Here is a 24,446-nt window from a genome sequence, read left to right as displayed (position 1 = left end):
GCGTAAAGAGGTTGGGGACAACTGGTCTATACCAATGTGGTAATAAAAAATAATTTAAGAATAGTTTAGGATACTTTTGGGCTACTGTTTTTTAAGTGACTGTGGACTATTGATTCAGTAGAAAACTGGTAACTCTTATTTTTGCTGAGTTTTTTGTTTTTCAGTCATTTATTTTTAAATATTGCTGGATGAAATTAACTCACTCATTTGCCTCTTCACAATTTGGGCCATAAAATATTTAACAATTGCAGGAGTAAACAAATGTTATCTATCGCTATAAAAGACAGTGTAAAAAATATATCAAATTTCCGTTTTCTAATAGCCATGTTAAGGCTCCAAAACTGACACCTCAAGATTTGGGATTGGAAGCATCTTGCTGTGTGCGCTAAGTTTACAAATAAACTTAAAATATAGTTTTAACTGGTGTTATATTTTTTTCTTTATATGGGGTCTAGGAACAGTGTTCCTGTCAGCTTATTTCTAAGTTAATACCTGCAAAAAAATAAAACAAATAAGTTTTCAAGTGCCTACAGCTGCCTCCCTACTAAAATCTGAAATGGTGTCCATGTCACCTTCCCATCTCCGATACTGACCTGTGATGAAAGTGGCTCAGTAGTCTTTGGTCCTTGCCTTTAGACAGAGACGGAGGTCACCCTGAGAGTGGTAGTGAGCCTCTGAAGCCAAAGAATCCATCCAGAAGTGTGGGACCTACCAATACAAGGTCAGAGCCTTGTCACAGTGTATTTCCATAGAAAATATAGCTGAAAGTATATTATATTTAAGACAGTTCTCTAAATTTTGGAGGGGAGAGGATATATTATCCTTCTACTTATGAAAAAGGGGCAATCATCTTATTTGTGGTTAAGTGCCTTGTGGCAGTAAATGGAAAGATTAAGTAATAAGGAAACTATATATTATAGCCCAGTAATATAAAGACCATGGTATCCTTGTAACTATTTAGTTATCGTTAGCACAGACTCATCAACTTAATTAAACCAGTTGGTTGAGAAAAAAATGGAGTATAGGTAAAGTATTATATCCCAACAATTACAGTTCCTTTTCTGAATCTATTTGGAAAGCCCAGTATAGCCACAGCATGACATTTTAACCACATTAAAACTTTTCTATCCCATACAGGGGCTTAAATTCAGTCAGATTTTTGTGGCTAGACTTCCTTCCACCTCTTCAGAATTTTATATTTTTCCTATTCATTCAGCATACGCTAGCCTTTTTTATCAAGTTAAGAACATAAGAACAGCCATACTGGGTCAGACCAAAGGTCCATCCAGCCCAGTATCTTGTCTGCCGACAGTGGCCAATACCAGATGCCCCAGGGGCAGGGAACTCAACAGGTAATCCTCACATAATCCCTCTCCTGACATCCATTTCCAGACAAACAAGCTAGGGTTGTTTGGTTCCCTTCTGGTTCCTTCTGGTTCCCTTTTGCTCCTTATTATGAGTCATACAAGCAGCAATGCCTCTGTGGAAGCCAGCACTTCATATTTTGTTTATTCAGATCTATTAAAGACCCTCCTAGCAAGCTGTTGTGGTCAAGCGCGTTTGAGAAGGAACTCACATTCCCTAGAACAGGGGTCATCAAACTTTTCAACCCAAAGAGCCAAACTACATCAAAATTCAGAACAAATGGTCAACAAAGAGCAGCATAAGAATATCCATTTGCCCTGGGGAGGTGAGTTATATTTCCCTTTGGTGAAGAGATTACCATGCAGCACATGGCCAGTTCCTCCACCCTTGGTCAGTGTTCTGCAGCTACAAACACGCGTGCATGGGATCATGGGACCCCCAGGAGGCAGGTGACACAAAGGCTGTGAGGTGTGACATAAAGGATGCTCTGCCTGACAGAAAGAGAAAGGAGAGGGCAGAAGTGACACAGCTCTTGAAAGCACTTCAGAGGGACGGGGCTGGGCTGCCCCAGGGAGGGCAGCGGAAGGAAGAGGCACAGCTACAGGTTTGACCTTACCCTGCACTGGAGCCCAACAGGCCGCACACGCTCCCCACAGGGCACCCCTGTCCCTCCTCGTGGACCTCAATGAGCCCGAGCACTCCCCTGCCAGGAGCTCCCGCCAGCCCTGTGACACGGTGGGAAGTGGCTCCCCATAGCAACCCAAGGAGGTGGAAGCAGAGATGTCAGAGCCATCGAGCCTCTTCCTAGAGCTGGAGCTTGGGCCAGAACCATGTGATGGCTTCCCAGCTGTTCCTGGGGTAGGCCCCATAGTGACTATTGGCGCTGGAGCCTGGGTTGAAGCTAGGGTTGCCAGGTGTCTGGTTTTCGCTCAGACTGTCTGTTATTCGGGTTCCCAATCTGGTAAAAAAAAAAAACAGAAAATACCGGACATGTGAAATGTCCGGTATTTCCTGTTTCCCTCGGACAGAAGCCCAGCAGGGACAATTTTCCCCTGCTGCATCTGGCAGGAGCAGGGGAGTGAGGAGTGTTACAGAGGCATAGCGAAGGGGTGGGGGAGCAGGAGGGGGCAATTGCCTCCAGGCACCATGCTAGGGGGCCGCTGGGCTGGGGTGGGAGTGCAGTGCACACTACTCTGGCCCACGTGACACTTTGAGCAGAGACCCGGGAGCTGGACACGTGATGCCTCCCTCTACACACTGTGAGCTGAGGCAGCTGGGCCGGGAGGCAGGAGCGGTGACTTTAAAAGTAAGATTTCCTTATCTGGCCATCCCATTTCTCCAGTGCCTGGCTCTGCGGGAGGCGAAGAGGGAGAGAGGATTTGATTGGGACAGGGTGCTCCCGGCTCTGGGGATGCCTGGCTCAGGGGGAGGGGTGAGTGTATTGGGATGGGGGACCGGGACTGCAATACACCCCAGACCCTGGAGTAGCTGCATCACAGCCCAGCTTCAGCTTCAGCAGCTACTTGCCATGCGACCCACCAAGGAAGCAGCTGGGCAGCCATGATGTGGCCCTGGGAAAGGGCTGAAGGTAAGGCCAGAGCTGCAAGGTGGCTGCCCGGCTGTTCTTGGAGATGCATGGTGTGTGGCTGCCTTTTATGCCATGGCTGGAGCTGGGGCTGCAGCGTGGCTGTTCCAGTAGAGACAGCCATACCATGGCCCTGGCCCCAGGAGTAGCAGCACTGCAGCCCCAGCATAGCAGCTACCACACAGCCCACTCTCACTGCAGCTACATATTTGGTTCCGTCATGATCCATGTGTGGCTCATGTGCCATAGGTTGTCTACCCCTGCCCTATAGGATTCCTCTGTTGCTTCTCTTCATAACTTGTTCAACAACACGTATGATTCTCAACAAAGCTACAGATTTATCTGAATTTTTAAGTTTATTTGATTGAGAAGTGTACACTTGTATATTTTAAATTTGATAACATACTTTTCTTTCCCTCTTCCCTAAAATTAAACTGCAGAGTTCAGTTTAGATCTGATTCTTGCAAATCAAGAAGTCATACTAATACACTGAAAGGAGGTCTCTGAATTAAAAATGTCCCCATTACAGTGGCAAAGCTTCAAGACTGGAGCTGTGCTGCTGTAACAAAATAGTTTAGAGTAGCTAGTGTCTTCTCATCTGCCTGTCTTTCAGCCAGCCAATATCGTTAGACTGTTTGTTGACATTTCCCTCCTACCCTCCCCCCAAAGTATTTTATTTTAAGGACTCCAAAAGGAAGTGATGGGAAGAATGCCCTTCCCTTGGTTATTTTGTTTACAAGTTAGGCCTAATTTTGGGCCTGGTCTACACTAGGAGCTTAGATTAAATTTGTCCGCATGAGGTCAATTTTCTAAACAATGAGTCCACACTACCAAGAACATTCTGCCATGTTTAAGGAAGGTTGAAGACAGTTTCGGTACTCCTGCTTTTCACGAGGAGTAACAGAAAATTTGACTTTGCATGGTCAAATTTGCGGTACTGTAGACACTGTGTTGTGAAAGTTGACAATCTTGGTCTCTGGGAGGCATCCCACAGTGCCCCACTGTGAACTCTTTGGCCAGAATTATTGACTCTACTGTTCTCCAGGTGAACAGAAAAAGCCCTAGACAAGTTTAAATTTCATTTCCTGTGTGGCCAGCATTATGAGCAAACCTCAGAGCAGGCAGCACACCTCAGCAGCACACATGGCCACGACTTCCATGACTTCAAGTCCCATAAGCTCCATGAGCTTCAGTTCCCAGAGGAACGGGAGAGTGCCAGCGTGGAGTGTGAAGGAGATCTTGGACTTCATTGAGGTATGGCGAGAAGAACCCATTCTTCTGGCACACCGAACCAGTAAAAGAAATGCTGATATCTATGTGAAGATCGCAAAGTGCATGGTAGAGAAAGGATATGTCAGGGATGCCCAGCAATACCGTATTAAAATAAAGGAGCAGAAGTAGTCCTACCACAAGACTAAGGAGACAAATGGTGCATCACAACAAACATGCTGCATCTACGACCAGCTGTATGTAATCTTAGGGGGACGACCTGACCAGTTTTTCAAGCCAAACAGTGGAATCCTCTGAAGACAGTCATCAGGCAGCAGCGTGGAAGACAGCATAGAGGAAGAGCAGGAGGAGAAGATCATATGACCTTGGATTGTCTCCAAGGTGATAAAAAGTTCTTGGCTCTCTTGGAGTCCTACTTTTAGCTGGCAAGCGGAGAGAGCCAAGAACTTTTTATGACCTTGGAGACAATCCTCTTCTCCTAGGACATCTCACAGTAGGGCAATGATCCTGGGGATTAAGTAACTTTTCATTACAGTGGGAACAGCTGGGAGCTTGCTGAATACTCCCCTGGATCTAGCAGCTGTCCAGTTCGTACAAATCCATGGGCAGAAACGGACAAGGGAAGACATGTTTAAGGAGCAAAAGGAATGGAGGAATATGCTACTGAAGGATGTCCGAGGCAGAACCATACAAAATGGCTGCCCGTCGCGAGCTAACCACAGAAGATCTCATAAGCAGGAGCAGGGATAGGGGGCTCTGTCAGCAGGGTGGAACATCTTCCATATAAGGGCATAAAAACTTAAACAGAATAGTGATAGAAATGTAGCCATGTTAGTCTGGTGTAGCTGAAGCAAAATACAGGACTATTATAATAAAGTGCTACATAGTCCTGTATTTTGCTTAAACAGAATAATTATTCTCCCCTGCTCACTCCTCCCACTGCAGCAAAAACCAGCCAATGAGCTGGATCTGTAAGCAGGTGATAAAACAGCAGGCAACCCCTCTCTCACCGGGAATTGCAACCTGTGAACGCCTGGCCTAATCACCCAGACGCCTTGTTCTCCCCTGCTCCCAAGAGTTTGCTGAGCATATTCGAGTTTGGTCGACCTGAGTGGAGGCAGTCAGGGTATGTCTACACTACAAAGTTAATTTGAACTAACGGACGTTAGTTCGAATTAACTTTGATAGGTGCTACACTAGCGCTCCGCTAGTTCGAACTTAATTCGAACTAGCAGAGTGCTTAGTTCGAACCAGGTAAACCTCATTGTACGAGGACTAAGCCTAGTTCGAACTTACTAGTTCGAATTAAGGGGTGTGTAGCTCCTTAATTCGAACTAGTGGGAGGCTAGCCCTCCCCAGCTTTCCCTGGTGGCCACTCTGGACACCACCAGGGAAACTTGTCTGCCCCTCTCCCGGCCCCGGACCCCTTAAAGGGGCACGGGCTGGCTACGGTGCCCGTGCCAGGTGCAAGCCTGCCAGCACCCAGCTAGCAGACCCTGCACCTGGCACGGCTCGAGCCAGCCACCCGATGCCCCCCAGCCCTCCCCCTCTTCCCGGGACCAGGCTGGCTGCTCCCGGGAACTTGCCCGGGACCGCAAGAGGCGGGCACCCGCCTGGTCTAGTGCGGACATCGTGGACCTCGTCCACTACCTCCGCACTAGGCACAGGAAAGTGGCCGTCTAGGGCAGGAGAGCTGCCAGCCTGGCCACCCAGGAGCAGGTGTGCATGAAAATCAAGGTGGTCCACTGAGACCCCCGACCCTGAGCCCTGAACTTACAATGGCCGTACTGGGTCAGACCAAAGGTCCATCTAGCCCAGTAGCTTGTCTGCCGACAACGGCCAACCCTAGGAACCCTGGAGGGGATGGACTGAAGACAGTGACCAAGCCATTTGTCTCGTGCCATCCCTCTCCAGCCTTCCACAAACTTTGGGCAGGGACACCACTCCTACCCCTGGCTAATACCACTCCATGGACCCAACCTCCATCACTTTATCTCACTTCTCTTTAAACTCTGTTCTAGTTCTAGCCTTCACAGCCTCCTGCAGCAAGGAGTTCCACAGGTTGACTCTTTGCTTTGTGAAGAACAACTTTCTGTTACTAGTTTGAAGCCTGCTAGCCATTCCTTTCCTTTGGTGTCCTCTAGTCCTTCAATTATGGGAACTAATGAAGAAATTTTCTTGATGCACCCTCTCCACCCCACTCATGCTTTTATAGACCTCTATCCTATCCCTCCTCAGTCTCCTCTTTTCTAAACAGAAAAGTCCCAGTCTCTTTAGCCTCTCTTCATATGGGACCTCTTCCAAACCTCTGATCATTTTAGTTGCCCTCCCCTCTCCCACGCTCTCTCTTCCCCTCTCCCACCTCCTTTTCCCAGTCTCCCCGAGTTTTGTTCAATAAAGAGAGATTCTATTTTTGACCACACGTTTTCTGTATTTTGTACATCAGGAAGGGGGGTTAGGGAGGTGTAAGTGGAAGGAGGTGAGGGAGGAATGGGGTACGAGCCCCCGATGGGGAGGACTGGGCTGGCTCTGCAGGCTTCTGGGGGTGGAAGCTCTCCTGCAGCCCCCCAGTTGCACCCTCTCCCCAGATGGCAGCCTGCGGCAAGTGCAGCCGGTCTGATGGCCGAGTGCTGTGATGTGCCCAGTGTGGGTACTCTGGGCAATCCAAGCCAGGACTGCTTTGCAAGCGGGGCACCCCTGAGAACTGTCTGTCCGGGGAGGGGGTCGGGTCCCTTTAAGCACAGCCCTCGGCTAGCCTGAGGCAGCAGCTCCACGCTCTAAGTCCTCATCTGATGCCCTGCCGGCACTGCTTCCACTTAATGTGGACATGCTAGTTCGAATTAGCAAAACGCTAATTCGAACTAGTTTTTTAGTCTGGATCCATTAGTTCGAATTAGCTTAGTTCGAATTAACTAATTCAAACTAAGTTAGTTCGAATTAGCGCTGTAGTGTAGACATACCCTTAGAGAGCATGTGGCTGGTCCTTGTGTTCCTGCTGTCTTCGGAAACGGTATAATCCCCTCCCACACTGTTTGCCATCAACTCTGTAATTGACCTGCTTTGGTCCCCTTTGATGTTCCTTGATTGTTATTCCTTGGAAATTTGGTTTAGAGGTGACAAGAGTTGTTAGTCACCCATTCACACATAACTGACCACTAATAGAAGTGGGTCTGGCCCACGAAAGCTCATCATCTAATAAACCATCTTGTTAGTCTTTAAAGTGCTACATAGTCCTGTATTTTGCTTGACCACTAATAGTCTTTCTTATCCCACATTTAGATAGCAAGTGTAAATAGTTACCTCCATGAATGAGACCAGCACTAATGTTACCATTGTCAACCCCTGGGTCCACTTTGCCAATTACTGTGACTTAGAAAAACCGCAGGGAATTATTTGTTATTGCCTGGTGATATGTTTGTTTTTTATTTTAATGATTATTTGGCGTCCACATATGTAATTGTAATTAGTTGTAATTGACTATAATTGACTGTAAATCATATTCAGGTGAACTCTCCCAAAAGTTAAAGGAGTGCCAGTGTTTGTAATAATAAAAACCAGGATTTCTCTTTAGTTTTGAGTCATGGTCTCATCCTTCCAGCATCCCCTTCGAGCCTAGCATTTTAGTGGGGCTGGACAAAGGAGAGGACAGTGGAGTGGGAGGAGAGGACATTGTGAACAGAACTGCAAGTGAAGCAAAAGAGAATGTCTTTGTATGCCCGATGGCTGTGAGGAAGTGCATGGTGGTGTGCCTGATAAGGTTCCCCTTCGACACTTTTCAGAACAAATTTCCCTCCTCACCCAGTTCCATAGACTCCACTCCTGAAGGCCCTAGGACACGTGGGAGAACTCATGGGCAGGCTCACACACAGCCTTCAGATTGTTGCAAGGGAAAAGTCTGTCCTCACATTTCTGATTCCTCCCATACACACCTTTCGGTCCCACGATGGACTCCTTTTCTGTTTCTGCTGTCTTCCCTAAATGAAAATATATGCTCTCTGTTTCTTTATTGCTTGTACTGCAGGTGTGGGATGACGGATTAGAGCAGGGGTCGGCAACCTTTTCAAACGAAAGAGCCAAACTACATCAAAATTCAGAACAAGTGGTCAACAGAGCTGTATAAGAATGCCCATTTCTATGACTGAAAATATACAACTTATTATTGATGATTGACATAATGATTAATAACAGTATTAATGAAACCTACTCAAAGACTATTTAATGGGACTTCTGCTGCTGTATCTCTTCACACATTTCTTTGAAGTTTACATCATAACTGGTCAAATTCAGTTTCATGCACGCATTCAGCCTTTCTTCTGTCAATCTTAGGGCTCATCTAGACTACGCTAAAGTGTCGAATGAGGATATGCAAATTCCGCAGGAAAGTGGTTTGGACACAGGTTTTTTGGTGACCCCCACTCTTTTTTGAAAAGCCGCATAAACCTCATTTTTTGAGGAAGAGCTTCTTTTCGAAAAAGAGGGGGGGGGGGCACAGAAAAAGCCACATCCAAACTACTTATACCTTCAAAAGCAGAGCTTTTGAAAGTGAGATCGGAAGAATATATGCAAATTCCCGTGGAATCTTCATATCCTCTTTTGACACTTTAGCATAATCTAGATGAGTCCTTAGGTTGGGGGCTAGGAATGTGGGGGTTAAGGAGTTTGGGTTGGAGTGTATGAGAGGCTCAGGGCAGGGGGGCTGGGTGTATGATGTACACAAGGGTGAGTTGTGGAGGTGGTGCAGGAGTGTTATAGCAGGGAGGTGGAGGGGTGAGGGGCTCAGGGTTGCAGTGTGTGTGGGGTGCAGGATTGTAATGATCCTGTAGCCAGATGGGGGCTGGGCCCCAACTGGGTGTTTATTGGCCAGGCTTCGTTTTTAAATAAAGTAACATATTATGGACAACACAAAAGGTTTTAACATTGTCTTTATTTATCGCAGGGGTGGGGAACCTTTCTTTTTCATCGGGGCCGCTGCCCCACAGAAAAGTCAGTCAGGGACCACATGAGTGAGAAGCAAAAAAACAACCTCGCCAAAAACCCCCAGCCCTCACTAATGTGGCCCCGAACTGAGACGCCTTACTCCCCTAGTACTCCAGCCCCATGGGAGAGGGGAAAGGGCAGGGAGGACTGAGGTTCAAGGCCTCAGTCCAGATTAACTCTGTTGGGGTTCCAGGGTTGGTGGATTTTTTGGCTCCTCTCAGGCTCTGGGGTGGGGACGAAAATAAGGGGTCTTGTGAACAAGACAGAGCTGCCAGAGAGTAGGATAGGGATTGGGGTGAGAGGTAGGATGCAGGAGCAAGCTGGGGTAGGCGTCTGGTGAAGTGGCAGGAGCAGAATGTGGGTGGGTGTCTGGCCAAGGGGAGGTGGCAGGAGCAGGCTGTGTCTAGACTGCATCCCTTTTCCGTAAGAGGGATGCAAATTAGACACATCGAAACTGCAAATGAAGTGGGGATTTAAATCCCTCCCGCTTCATTTGCATAAAAATGGCTGCTGCTTTTTTCCGGCCCGGAGCTTTGCTGGAAAAAAGCACCAGTCCAGACGCGGATCTTTCGGAAAATAAAGCCTTTTCTGAAAGATCCCTTATTCCTCTTAAAATAAAGCTCCGAGCAGGAAAAAAGCGGCAGCCATTTTTATGCAAATGAAGCAGGGGGGATTTAAATCCCCGCTTCATTTGCAATTGTGATGTGTCTAATTTGCATCCCTTTTACGGAAAAGGGATGCAGTCTAGACACAGCCAGAGAGAGAGAGAGAGAGAGAGAGAGAGAGAGAGAGAGAGACCTCACCACTCTATAAAGCTTGAATCCATCCGGGTTTCCAGGAGGTGATGGTTGCTGTGGATCAAGACTGTGCGAGACAGGCAGAGCAGGGCCCCCAGCCAGATCACTCAGAAGCTGATACAGAATTTAGATCCAGGCATGAGAACACTTTCAGTGTGGGTAGAGGTTTTTTATAGGACAGAGGTGGTGAACCATTTTTGGATCAGGGGCCACTGGCCCACAGAAAAATCAGTTGAGGATCATATAAAAGTGAGAAGCAAAAAACAACACACACACACACACACACACACACACACACACACACACACACACACACACACAAAACCCTCAGTGATGTGGCTCCCAATTGAAACACTTCACTCCCCTTTCTATCTGACTAATTTTGTGAAGCTTTATGACTTGGTGACACTCACTCCCCCTCTGTTTTCCCTTCCTCCCTACACAGGAGCAGGCTGGAGGTGCAGTGTTTTGGCCTAGGGGAGAGGGATGTGCAGGGTCTGGGCGGCACTTGCTTGCTTTTTGCAGGAGCAGCATCCCACTCCCATCGCCTCCCCAGCTCGGCCAGTAGCTGCTGGTCTCCAGGAATGAAAACCTCTCGGGCAGGATCGGCAGGCAGCGCTGGAAGAAACACACGTGCTGCTCCTAGTCCCCAAAGCTTGGATCCTCCATCACCATCTTAGCCACCTTCCCCACCCAGCCTCTGTGCACTCAACGTGCATCACTACCACATCTGACAGCCAGCTGCGGTTTCTCAGATGATCAGGCAGCGGGGAGGCTGCTCAGCTCCCATGTCCCATCTCCCTGGAGCATGGGAGAAGGTAGTGTGAATAAGGAAGCACTTGCGTTGCTGGGGGCGAGGAGGGCGGAGCAGCATGCATGCGTGCTTCCCCACAAGCCAGATCCAGCACAGAGCATTGGGGCTTTCCCTGCACCTGCAGGAATCCAGTGCTGGCTCCAATCTCGCAGGCGGTGCAATGCTGGATCTCCAGCACGAGCTCCCATTGCGGGAGGGAGAGCGAGGGGGGATGAGCTCAGGCCATATTTGGTTGCCAACCCGCTGCCCTAGAGAATGCCTCATGAGATATTAGAGAGATATTAGCTAACAAGAGATATTAGAGTGCACTGTAAGTCGAAATAAAAGATATGCAATTTGAGCCATGCAAATTGCATATCTTATTTCAATGTTATTTCAAAATAGCTTATTTTGAAATTTGGCACTGTCTACACAGCACTTATCTTGAAATAACCTGCTATTCCAAAACGTCCCTTACTCCTTGTAGGGGTAAACTGAGGCATGGTATTTTGCTAAGAACCCCTAAGCTTTCCTAAATTCGGGGTAGGCCTGGGAATGCACAGCAGAAGCAATTAACATGACCCTGGTCACCCTGGCAACCACATTCCAAGAGGGCCTCACTCTGATAAGACTCAGGCTGGTACCAAAACAACCTTTGTGGAAACTGTTCTCACTGTCTTCCTTTACCCGTAGATAATAAGCCTGGAACCCAAGGACTACGCCAACGCAAGGCAGTATCACCCCACAGTAGATGCATCATAATTTCAGCAGACAAAGTTACCAATAACATGTCTGTTTTGTTTATGTTGGCTTATTTAACTTGTTAAGAATAACTAACTACATGTATTATTGATGTTTAATTGGCAATGGGCAGAGATGCTGTGTAACCTTTGTAGTTTATTGGCTTATGTGCTCATTATGTCTTGCCGCCAGACCCTATTAAATTGCTTCTACTCTGCCCATCTGCTGCCTATTGTAATGTTTTGATTAACTAGTGTTCACCAGGTTAACCCCTGGGTGTCACTCCCCCAGCATTGAGTGTTTAATAAACCCTCTGACTTGTTTTCACCTGCATCCAGAGTGTCCAGAAATTATTCCCTTGTGGAATGAGATTTACAAGGAGGTCAGAATAGTGAGCCAGTTATATTTTGAAATAATGGGCGCACTCCAAAGACGCAGAATAGCTATTTCAGGATATTGGAGGAATCCCAATATAGTGCTGGAGTTTAGACATAGCTTTAGTCACTCACAACTAACTTCTACCACTTACCTTCTCTTGACAGAAGTTCCCAGTTGAAAAATGGAAGTGTGGAAGGCAGTGGAGGAAGTGTCTGGCACCTTCTCGGATTTATTTGTGCAGCTGAACCTCATTAGCAATGGTAGACAGACAATTCACTGTCCTATGAGAAGTGACTGATTTCAATTCAAGATGGTCTTAGTTGGCCAGACAGTTTGAAAAAATTGTGTCATTCTTGGCTTCAAGGACCACATACTAGGGTGTCTCTGTAAGAAAAGCACAACAGCTTTGCTTATGGCTGTGGAAAAAGGCAACCGCATTCTGGGTACAAGGAGTTAAAGAAGTAACTTCAAGACCTACATTTGGCTTCTGTGAATGTGGGGACAATAATTGGGTAATCAAGAAGAAAAAAGATGCTGACAAGTAGTAAACTGCCCATTGCCTGTAAATAAGAGACAAAATGGAAGCAAGGTCAAAAATCCATGGACACCAGGGAAGGTTACCAAATATTGCATTATGGCTCAATAGCAAGTCATGAAATAGCAATAATATTCGCAGAAATATTACAGGATAAATGTATGGTGAGCCACTGAAAAGAGTGACCAGCTGATTAAAGTTAGGAGTAAAGAACAAATATTTAATGTTCTATGTGCATATGTACCCCAACGCTAAGTGAAGTACCATTAGCTGAGTAGTTAATTATCGGAGTAAATTCCAATGAACTTTTGTCAGTGGATGAGGCTTTGGCACTTGAAAAGAAGCTGGTAGGATATTTTAGAAGTCTCAGAGTAATAGCCGTGTTAGTCTGTAACTTTAAAAAACTGAGTTGGCCAGTAGCACATAGTAATTCATGAGCATATCTTAGCATGATCTAATTTTTCCTAACACATATTTTGTAGAGAAGGATCTGCACTTAATCATAGACCAAAGCAGTGCTAACAGATTCTGGATCAATTACATCATGTTACCAGATTTGCCCATTACTTTGATATATGCTCATTTATTACGGTTAGTCTTCTGAGGGAATGTACTGCTTGTGTCACTTGTGTTCTTATGTGGACCTCTGCTTCTCCCTTCTGCCAGTTCCCTCCCAATGGAGCTGTCCTGCAGGCTCTGTGTTCCCCTGGGCTGGGTTCTTCTCACCCAACAATTAGCAGAACACACAAGTACGACCAGAGCATGTCAGAGAGGACAGGTTAATCAGCACTCACAAGCTGACTCCTTATATGTCCCTGGACTCAGTATCTGGGTTGGACAGCAAAGCCCAGCTGTGACCCTCACGTGCTCTTGGACTCAGTGGGCTGGGTTTAAAAAGCACTTTCAGCTGCCACCTTCATACACTTATCTCCATTTTCATGACACAACTGTTCTGCTGTTCTGCCACTTGATGAACAAACCCCACAGGATTTTTGGGCACTACATGGATCATTAGCTTAGGCACAAGGAACTTTGTTGCAGAGTGAATGGAAAAGCCAAAAACAACACCCTCTGGGGAGGAGGAGAGAAAGTTAAACAGCTTAACCACAAACGTCATTTATTTCCAGGCAGTAACCATACAAAAGAAGCCAAAGAAATAAAACTGTTGCAATAATAAATCTAACTTAAAATCTGTTTATAAAAGTCAGGACTAGCAAATCATAACATATCACACAGAGTAGGGAAAAGAGGCTATACTGAGAGGCTGTGTCTAGACTGCATCCCTTTTCCATAAAAGGGATGCAAATTAGACACATCGAAACTGCAAATGAAGCGGGGATTTAAATCCCTCCCGCTTCATTTGCATAAAAATGGCTGCTGCTTTTTTCCGGCTCGGAACTTTGCCGGAAAAAAGCACCAGTCCAGACACGGATATTTCGGAAAATAAAGCCTTTTCTGAAAGATCCCTTATTCCTCTTAAAATAAAGCTCCGAGCAGGAAAAAAAAGGCAGCCATTTTTATGCAAATGAAGCGGGGGGGTTTAAATCCCCGCTTCATTTGCAATTGCGATGTGTCTAATTTGCATCCCTTTTACGGAAAAGGGATGCAGTCTAGACACAGCCAGAGAGAGAGAGAGAGAGAGAGAGAGAGAGAGAGAGAGACCTCACCACTCTGTAAAGCTTGAATCCATCCGGGTTTCCAAGAGGTGATGGTTGCTGTGGATCAAGACTGTGCGAAACAGGCAGAGCAGGGCCCCCAGCCAGATCACTCAGAAGCTGATACAGAATTTAGATCCAGGCATGAGAACACTTTCAGTGTGGGTAGAGGTTTTTTATAGGACAGAGGTGGTGAACCATTTTTGGATCAGAGGCCACTGGCCCACAGAAAAATCAGTTGAGGATCATATAAAAGTGAGAAGCAAAAAACAACACCACACACACACACACAAAACCCTCAGTGATGTGGCTCCCAATTGAAACACTTCACTCCCCTCATGCTCCAGCCTCAGGAGGGTGGGAGGGGAGCACTGAGGAACTTCAGGGCTTTCCCCAGTCCAGATTAACTCCCTGGGGGCATGGACTAGTAGATTTTGTGCCCCTCTTATGCTCTGGGGTGTGGCCAAAAATGAGGGGTTCAGTGTGTGGGAGGGTGCAGGAGTGGGCTATGGGTGGGTGTGCAGGGTCTGGGCAGGAGGTAGGGTGCAGGATGGATCTGGGGGTACATGTGGGATCTGAGAGAGAGATAAGGTGCAGATGTGGGGTGGGGTGAGGGAAGGAGGGTGGATGCAGGAGCAGAGTGGGGGTGGGGGAATATGCCTTGGAGGTACAGTGCAGGAATGGGCTGGGGATGGAGGGATCTGGGTGAAAGGAAGGGTATGTCTAGACTGCATCCCTCTGTCAGCAGAGGGATGCAGATTAGGCAGGTCGACATTGCAAATGAGGCAGGGATTTAAAAATCCCGCACCTAATTTGCATAAAAATGGCCACCACATTTTGCCAACTCAGCACTTTGTCAGCAAAAAGCGACAGTCTAGAGGGGGATCTGTCAAGAAAGAACGCCTTTTTTGACAGATCCCTTATGCCTCCTCTAGGTTTACAGGATCTGTCAAAAGAGGCTTTCTTTCTCGACAGATCCCCCTCTAGACTGCCTCTTTTTGCCGACAAAGTGCTGAGTCAGCAAAACGCGATGGCCATTTTTATGCAGATTAGGCGCAAGGTATTTAAATCCCTGCCTCATTTGCAATGTTGACCTTCCTAATCTGCATCCCTCTGCCAACAGAGGGATGCAGTCTAGACATACCCAAAGTGTGCAGGAGCAGGCTTGGGGTGCAGGGTCTGGGAAGGTGGTAGGGTGTAGAAATGGGATGAGGGTGATGGGGAGCCTGCTCAACTCCCCAGGTACACACATGGTTCTGCACTCCCTGCTGCTCCCAGACACTGCCCCCCACTGCTTCCATTGACTGGAATTCCGGCCAATGGGAGCAGCAGGGAAAAGCCTCCAGGCAAGCGGTTCTCTACACTGCCATTTCCCAAACTGGGGGACAGAGGGAGAGGCAGTGCAGAGCCACCTCCTCCCCTGGCCAGGCAGTCTACAGATCAGATCCAGCCCTGGCCTGCCCTGATCCAGCCCATAAGGTTCAGGATTCCCTCCCCCCTCCACAGCAGGGAGCGATGCTGGCACTCCAGGTCCGTGAGGAGGCCATGGAGTGACAGCGTTGGCTCCCCATTGTAGGTGAGGAGCCTCATAAGCCAGATCCAGTCAAGCCATTGGTCACATCGGGCCCATGGGCTGTAGGTTCCCCACTCATTGTGGGGAAACAACAATGGTTCAAGGGGGAATACTAGATTTGTTTATGTGTAAACTGATGATTCAAAGGAGTATTCAAAGTTGATTTGTTTGGGCTGGACAACAGGAACTGATCACTCCTGGCTATTGGCAGTGTTCCTTCGAGGGAGTTCATGCAATTAGGCAGCTTCAGTATTTTGGCTACCAGTAGAGGATTTATTACTAGAATTGGTCTGATACTTACTGATCTGGGAGCGGGAAAGCATAGCTTCATTAGCATCTGTAAACATATTTCCCATCAGGCAATGCTTTCCTGTTTTCTGTATCCCAGAGATCAGTGTGGTTCTTATTTTGCAATTTGTGGTCTCCATTCTATATGCTAATGGTGATGCCTCTCTGTCCCATTTCTAATGTAAAGGAGTCTCGGGGATTTTTTTCCCCTGCCTTTTCATTGCTTTTCCTCTTTTTTCAGATCAGCATTGGTTCAAGGAAAGGCCAGAGAAAGAGGTCTTTCATGAGTCAGACAGGATACTGTATTCTGACTCCAAGAACACTGGAGGGTTACAATGATGACAAGACATATCTAAAAAAAACCCCCAAACCCAAGAAACCCATATGATCCCCTGAGAGCAGACTGCAGAGCAAAATAGATTGGTTGTAATGGACTTCTGTGTGAAAACAGTGGGGGTGGGGGAATGAGTTGTGAAATAAAGAATAGTGACAATAAGGAAGTTGGCATGAAATTTGAGGATGCAGTTCTGTCAAGGTTGAACAACAATCAAACTGACCACCTTGATATCAATGAGACTGGGGAGAGGGGTGGGGAATATGTATTAAACAGTGCAGCTGCCTGCGGCCAAACCAAACACAGGAAATGTCGTGGCAAGGAAACGTGGTGCTACTCCAGTGATGTGTCAGTGGTGATAAACAATAAGGAAATGTTTACGCAATGGCAGAAAGTAAGAATGGTGGAAGTTACAAGGAATACAGGCTGTTAAAGAAGATACCACGACTGCTCTTTTGGCTACCATACACATATTTTAGGCCTCGCATCCCCAGCCCTCCTGGACCTGTGATTCCAATGGCCCTCTACAAATTATTAGGAACTTTGCCAGTGAATGAGCCTTCACACAGTGCACATTCTTAAATGTGTACATGTGTTTACTCTCAGTTAATTGGTAGAACACACAAACCAAGAATTTAATGCTCACCATTCCCAATAAAGCAGACAGACATCGCCCAGTGACCAATATCTTGCCTGGGGCTCTGGCTTCTGTACAGTATGGTTAGACAGGAGTTAAGAGTTCTGGCAGCTTTGGTCTCAGAGTTAGAGTCCAATGGGCCTCTCATCTGATCCTCAACTATATAGTTAAATGAGAATCCTTATCAATCTCTTAACCAATTTGTTTTACTCAAAGCATAACTATACAGTCATTCTAATCAATCATAACATCTGTTGGGCTAAAACAACATTCCTAGCAACAGCAAAACTTCAATTTCTACTTATTAGCTAAAGCAACTTTTTAAAGAAATTCACACAGACATCCAGTAAGAAACTTGCAGAAATGCAAGGTTCACTTGTCCATTCCCATCAATCTGCAGGCACAGGAATTTCTGTGGGGTGTGTATGTGCTTTTTTTTTGTAAATGTGGATTGCAAGGGTGGGAATGCACCTCCCATGGCCTGCCAAGTAAGTGGGGAAATCAGCTCCACCCTTTCCAGGGCTGGCGGGAGGAAGACTCAGGCAGCATATTGCTCCTGCCTTCCCCTGGCCAGCTAGAGCATGCTTACTTGGGTGACCATAGAGGGTGCTTTTGTACCCTTCATAATCTCCCACCCCCTTGCGTACAGGCCTGACCTGTGATTTTACTGTATCTCTCATTGTTAGCTTCAATTTTATTATGTGAGCAGAACTCACTGAAGATTCTAGTTGTCTAGCCAGTGGCAAGCAGAGATTAGGCCCTATAAGCAGTTCTGGTACAGCATATGAGCAGCTGGTACAGCAAAAAGAGGTAGCTTGGGCCAGCCACAGGAGACAGAGCAAAGTGATTACCAGATCACTCAGATCGCAGCTTCTAAAAAGGAGGAACAAAAGAGAGGACTATGCAGCACTTTAAAGACTAACAAGATGGTTTTATTAGGTGATGAGCTTTCGTGGGCCAGATCCACTTCCTCAGAGTGGGTCTGGTCCACGAAAGCTCATTGCCTAACAAACCATCTTGTTAGTCTTTAAAGTGCTGCATAGTCCTCTCTTTTGTTTCAGCAAGATCAGACTAACACGGCTACATCTCTAATACTATTCTAAAGAGGAGGGCATCAGACCATGCAGCAAAATACAGGCCTGTACGCAGGAATGTAGACTTTTTTGTAAATGTGGTCCGCAATTTTTTTTAAATATAAAGGAGTTCAAAATAGTCACGCAATGAGTGCACATAAGAGATGTTAATGAAAAATAAGAGTGGAAATAGTGATTGGTAACATTATTTTGTTATAACATACTAAAAATTATACAGTAATAAAAGCTTTATAGAAATTACCTTCTGGGATCTTGCTGTAATAGAAGAGAAAAACAATATTCCAAAAATATTCCTGTTTTTGTCTTCAGAGTTTCTCAGTTAAGACTATATATAGGCTAGTACTACGAGTTGTACCTTCCTGGTCCAGCACTCTCGGGTCCTGGACCAAGGAATTTGAGGGACCAGGGAAGATCAAAACTGCAGTCAGGGGCTCCACTCTCCCCACAGTGGCCTAGGACTCTAGCACAGACTGACATTATTCGCAAATGACAACAAGCGACACACAATCTTAGCCGCGCTGAACACCATGCCATCCAGAGTCTCAAAAACAACCTGGGCATTGTAATCAAACCAGCTGACAAAGGGGGTGCTGTGGTCATTATGAATAAGGCCGACTATAACCAGGAGGCAACCAGACAACTCTCGAACACCACATTTTACAAACCTCTCCCCTCTGATCCCACCTTGGAATACCAAAAGAAACTACACTGTCTCCTTAAAAGCCTCCCCACAGCTACTCGGGAACAAATCCACGCAGAATCACCTTCTGACCCCCGACCAGGATTGTTCTATCTACTTCCCAAGATCCATAAACCTGGGCACCCCGGACGTCCCATCATCTCTGGTATTGGCACGCTCACTACTGGTCTATCCAGCTATGTAGACACTCTTCTCAAACCCTTCGTAACCAATACCCCCAGCTATCTCCGAGACACTACTGACTTCCTAAGGAAACTTCAAAACATCGATAACCTCCCCAATAGTACCATCCTTGCCACCATGGATGTAGAAGCTCTATATACCAACATCCCACATGAAGACGGATTACAAGTAATTAGAAACACTATCCCAGAGGACACTACTGCCAACCTGATAGCAGACCTATGTAACTTTGTTCTCACCCACAATTATTTCCAGTTTGAGAACAACTTATACCTCCAGATCAGCGGCACAGCCATGGGTACACGCATGGCCCCACAGTATGCTAACATCTTTATGGCTGACCTAGAACAACGTTTCCTCAACTCCCGTCCCCTTTCACCCCTCCTCTACCTACGGTACATAGATGACATCTTTATGATCTGGACGCATGGCCAAGAAACACTGGAGATATTCCACAGAGATTTCAACAACCTACACCCCACCATCAACCTCAGCCTGGACCATTCTACACGAGAGATCCACTTCCTGGACACCACCGTACAAATCAACAATGGAAAATTAGACACCACTCTCTACAGAAAACCCACCGACTCATACAGTTACCTACATGCTTCCAGTTCCCATCCAGAACACATCACATGATCCATCGTCTATAGCCAAGCCCTTCGATACAACCGCATCTGCTCTAATCCCACTGACAGAGACCAGAAGCTTCAGGATCTCTACCAAGCATTTATAAACCTCAACTACCCACCCAGAGAAATAAAAAAGCAAATTGAAAGAGCCAGACGAATACCTAGAAACCATCTACTTCAAGAAAGACCCAAGAAAACCAACAATAGAACACCATTTGTCATCACCTACAACCCCCAACTTAAACCTGTCCAACACATTATCAATAAACTACAGCCTATATTGGAACAAGATACCATACTCATAGAGGCTCTGGGAGACAGACCCATAGTCTCCTATAGACAACCACCTAACCTCAAGATGATTCTTACCAACCACCACAGGACATACCACACTAATACCAACCCTGGTACCTTCCCTTGCAACAAACCCCGTTGCCAGCTTTGTCCACATATTCATTCTGCTGATACCATTATTGGACCTAACCAAGTGAGTTATAAGATCAAGAACACATATTCCTGCGCATCCAGAAATATAATCTATGCTATCATGTGCCGAAAGTGTCCGTCTGCTATGTACATTGGACAAACATCTCAGACACTTCGCCAAAGGATTAATGCCCACAAAACAGATATCAGACAAGATCACAAAGAGAAAACAGTTTCTTGCCATTTTAACCAGAAAGGACACTCTCTCAATGACTTAACCACCTGCATTCTGCTACAAAGACCTTTTACATCTGCACTTGAAAGGGAATCCTCTGAACTGTCATTCATGTTAAAATTCGACACTTTCCAAAAAGGACTCAACAAACATTTGAACTATCTCACCCATTACCAAGATAGTTTCCCCAATTATCACCTCTAATACCATTAACTCACAAACATCCCACTCTCCCTACCTCTAATATCATCAATTCACAGACACTTACCTTCCTTCCTCCCCCTTCCCCCCCGCATCCCCCTCCTGTTCTGCAATGTGATTTGTCCTTTTCATATTTGTTCATTTTTTTTAATTGTATCCTTTGGTATATATGGTTGTGACTACTTTCTTCCACTATTTGATCTGAGGAAGTGGGTCTGGCCCACAAAAGCTCATCATCTAATAAACCATCTTGTTAGTCTTTAAAGTGCTACATTGTCCTGCATTTTGCTTCAGCTGTCCGGAGCGCCACTCTCTCCCTGGTGGCGTCGCTGCCGCCTGGGGCTCTGGGTTCCTGCTGTTCCTTCAGGAGCTCCGCTTTCTCACCAGCAACCCTGCTACCTCCTGGAGCTTCACTACTGCCTGGCAGCTCTGCAGTCCCCCACAGTGCCCTTCTGCTGCTTGGGGCTTCATGCTCTCCCCAGAAGCTTCGCTGATATCTGAGGGGTTCTGCACTCCCCCTTGCAGCCCCACTGCTGCCCGTGGCTTTGCACTCCCTCCAGCAGCAACGGAGTTTCTGATTAGAATTTTTTTTAAATCTAGTCAAATCAACACTTGGGGGACTCCATGCTCCCCCCAACAGCACTGTGCTCCCCCTAGCATCTTCACTATAGCCCCAGAGGACTCTGTGCTCCCCTCCAGCAGCCATGCTCCATTCCTCCCAGCAGCTCTACTGCCCACGAGACTCAATCTTGGCCTGTAGTTTGGCCTGTATTCCTGGCCTCAGCTCCATGGCTTATCCCATGAGTTCTCTCCTGGGATCCCTCGAGGATGCTGGACCAAGGGTGTAGCCAGACCAAGGACATCCAGATTAAGAAGTTTCAACCAATAGTGAAATAGATTGTAGGTAATAGCAAACTTTTCTTCGTGACAGTAAGTTCACAGCAGTGTCTAAGACATGTTCATAGTTAGTTTCCATCTTTAAGGAGAGTGTGAAGCTCCAGTCTTCTGGGGAACTTCCCAGCAAAGATATCCACCACTTCATCCAAGTCTATTTTGGCTGCATAGTGGATGTGCATTTAAAGGGTATGAGTTGGGGTACAGGCTCTGGAGGGGACAGGTGGACAAGGCAGAGTGTAGAGAGCATGCAGGAAAGCAGGCTTGTGCAGGGATACAGGAATAATCTGTGGAGGGTTGGCTATGAATGTATACTGTACGGAATATGGGGTGGCCTGCTGGGAAAGGAATGAGGGGACATGGGGGAGTGGGCTGTGCACATGGAGAAGGGGGGTTGAGATGGTCAGGGAAGAGAAGCAGAATGTAGGGAAACTGCAATGCAAAGTGCAGTGGGCTCAGCACCACAGGACTCTCTGCCCTCATCTCACACCCTGCTTGCCCCGGAGCTGCTAACTCCATGCTGCTCCCTTTCCCCCCGGTACTGCTGCCTGATGTATGGGAAAGGAAGCTAGACTGGGCATGCAAGGGTGCAATTTTGGGAGAACAAGGAAGGCAGCAGCTTTGCATCCCGCTCCCCTGATGTTAAGGGAGTGAGGGGAAAGTGGATTCCGTGCATGCCTCTCAACCTGGCTGGTGAGCACCCCCAAACCTGCTGAAATGGCACCCATGTGGGCAGGGTTTGGAGCTGAACCAGAGCAACAGGAGAGCGGTTGCCTGGGAGGGCTCAGCGGTGCTCCAAGGCAGTAGTGACTGGGAGCTGAACGGGTGTCCACCCCAGGCCAGCAAAGCAAGGACCCTCCGTCCACACTGCCTTGGGGGGCCCCGTATGTTCCACTCACCCTCTGCCCCATTGATCCCAGATGCGCAGCCCCCCAGCCCAGCTGGTCCCTCCATGCAGGGGTGACAGGCACTGAGCCCTACGTTTCCCCTGACCTCTTCCCTCAGCATCTCCTTGTTCCCCTGCTGCCAGCCCAGCATTCTGCATTCCAGGCCACATGCAGAGCAGGGACTTCCCAGCACTAGTGAAGAGCTGCTGGCAGGCACTGCTCCGAGGGCTTGCATGTGACATTTCCTGGATTCTGGAACCAGGGTTGCTTCTGTAGCCTTAACAAACCTTAAGCGCCGGCTTTCATGAGCAACTCCCCCACTAACCCCACTGCCAGCTTCTAGCCCAGCTGGTCCAGGAATGCCTGGGCAAGGAGCAGGGCCTCTTTGGAGACTGGGCCTACAAGGACATTTCAAAGAGGGCTTGTCTGTGTGCCTCTGTCAACCTCCATGCACACATGTGAAGCAGTTATCAAGTAATCGAAATGGCTCCTGAAGCGTGAGTGTGTCATACACGCAGCTCACACTCCATGGCTGGGCTGTGAAACAGGTGTTTGTCTGTGCGATTGGCAACCCACCTGCCCTGCAGTGGCTTATTTGAGGGACCATTGGGGGGGGGGGGAAGTGTTCGCACCCTTCACACACACCGGCTGTGTCTACACTGGCACCCTTTTCCGTAAAAGGGATGCTAATGAGACACTTCGGAATTGCAAATTCTGCGGGGGGATTTAAATATCCCCCACGGCATTTGCATGAAAGTGGCTGCCGCTTTCTTCCGGCTCGGGGTTTTGCCGGAGAAAAGCGCCAGTCTAAACGGGATCTTGCGGAAAATAAGCCCTTTTCCGGAAGATCCCTTATTCCTACTTTCAAGTAGGATATTTAAATCCCCCATGGAATTTGCAATTCCGAAGTGTCTCATTAACATCCCTTTTACGGAAAAGGGTGCCAGTGTAGACACAGCCACCCTGTGTAGAGGCCTCAAATAAGAGCAGTTGTATATACAGATTGAACCTCTCTGGTCTGGCACGCTCTGGTCCGGAAACATCCATGGTCCATCATGATTTTAGTTAGCCAGGTGTCCATTTATCAAGGGTGTGGCCAAGTTTTCCGTGGTCCCATGAAGTTTTACAGTCACTATTCCTGTCTCTAAGTGTTCTGTGCTGGTATTTAGCTCTAATTTAACCCTAAATGGCTTCTAAGAGCCCAGTAAGCAGTGGAAGTGTTGCTAATGCTGCTGGACAATATTGACCTCCTGTGATCCGGCAACTTCTCTGGTTCAGCACTGGTCAGGTCCCACGGGTGCCAGACTAGAAAAGTTCAACCTGTACTACAGTGGGAGCAGGGGAATTCATAGCAGTTTTATGCATTATTATGCCCAATTTACTGCATATTCAATTTTGTTAATATAAATAGCAAGAAATATCTCCTGTTTGGATTTTGCTGTACGAATCAGACACTATACTGAGATCTTGTGAATCTCTCTGTGAGGAAAACAAACATTCCTTTGGGCTCTAGCTGATCTCTTCACTCTCTCCCACTATTCTTTCCCTCCACAGTTACTCATATTGCATTCTAGATAGGGAGGCAGTACTTATTACTAATGCCTCCTGTTTCTTAAGAAGAGAGTCAGTGCCAATTCATTACTAACACACACAACAGGAAAAATTACCCTTGAACTCTGTCCTTTATGAATTTTTTTCCGGTTTAAAAATCAAAGCCTATAAACTAAATTTTGCACCTAAGGTTCGACAATAAATAGCTTTTGAAGGAGCACAGTTTTGTTTAAACTAAGATTTTTCTGAACAGATTAAATATCTATTCAAACCCCAGATATGAGAAGGAAAAGTATTGTCTGGGATCAAAAACAAGCTATGAGACAAACCAATGAGTAGGAATAAACGGCTAATTTTCATCACTGAAAAAGATTAAAAGTAAGGAGCCTCAAAATTCCGTGTTCACTTGCATGTTGAACATAGTCCATGATTTGGAGAGGAAGGTGAGCAGTGATGTAAGCAGACTTTCCAGATGACAGTTATTTTAGTTAGTCAAGAGCAGAGGGGATAGCAAGGAGGTGAAAAAAAGACTTAACCAAACCATGTAATTTGACACGATGGTGTCAAATTAAATTGAATAGTGATAACTGCAAAATGCACATTGGAGTAAAAATACGTATACCATCGTCATCTCCAATGAGCAAGCCAAGAAGATCACCATGGTGGACATCACCATACCCTTTGAGAACCGGACAGCGGCCTTCCGTGCAGCCTGGGAGAAGAAGATCAAGAAGTACACCCCTGCTGGCCGA

The 24,446-nt window shown here is 46.8% G+C and overlaps 1 long non-coding RNA gene across 1 annotated transcript; it reads right to left on the bottom strand.

Annotated features, from left to right (window-relative positions):
- Nucleotides 1-9,929: 9,929 nt before the first annotated feature.
- On the bottom strand, nucleotides 9,930-12,661 carry LOC106731449 (uncharacterized). Its single transcript, XR_001367727.4, has 3 exons — nucleotides 12,345-12,661; nucleotides 12,018-12,250; nucleotides 9,930-10,572 (listed from the first exon to the last, which is right to left on the bottom strand). It is a non-coding gene; the product is annotated as an uncharacterized LOC106731449 (long non-coding RNA).
- Between the last annotated feature and the right edge of the window lie 11,785 nt (nucleotides 12,662-24,446).

This window comes from Pelodiscus sinensis, chromosome 6 (assembly GCF_052426305.1).
Source record: "Pelodiscus sinensis isolate ZL-2025 chromosome 6, ASM5242630v1, whole genome shotgun sequence".
Classification (NCBI taxonomy): domain Eukaryota; kingdom Metazoa; phylum Chordata; order Testudines; family Trionychidae; genus Pelodiscus; species Pelodiscus sinensis.
The sequence above is the reverse complement of the archived record's forward strand: the minus strand, read 5'-3'. Positions and strand labels throughout refer to the sequence as shown.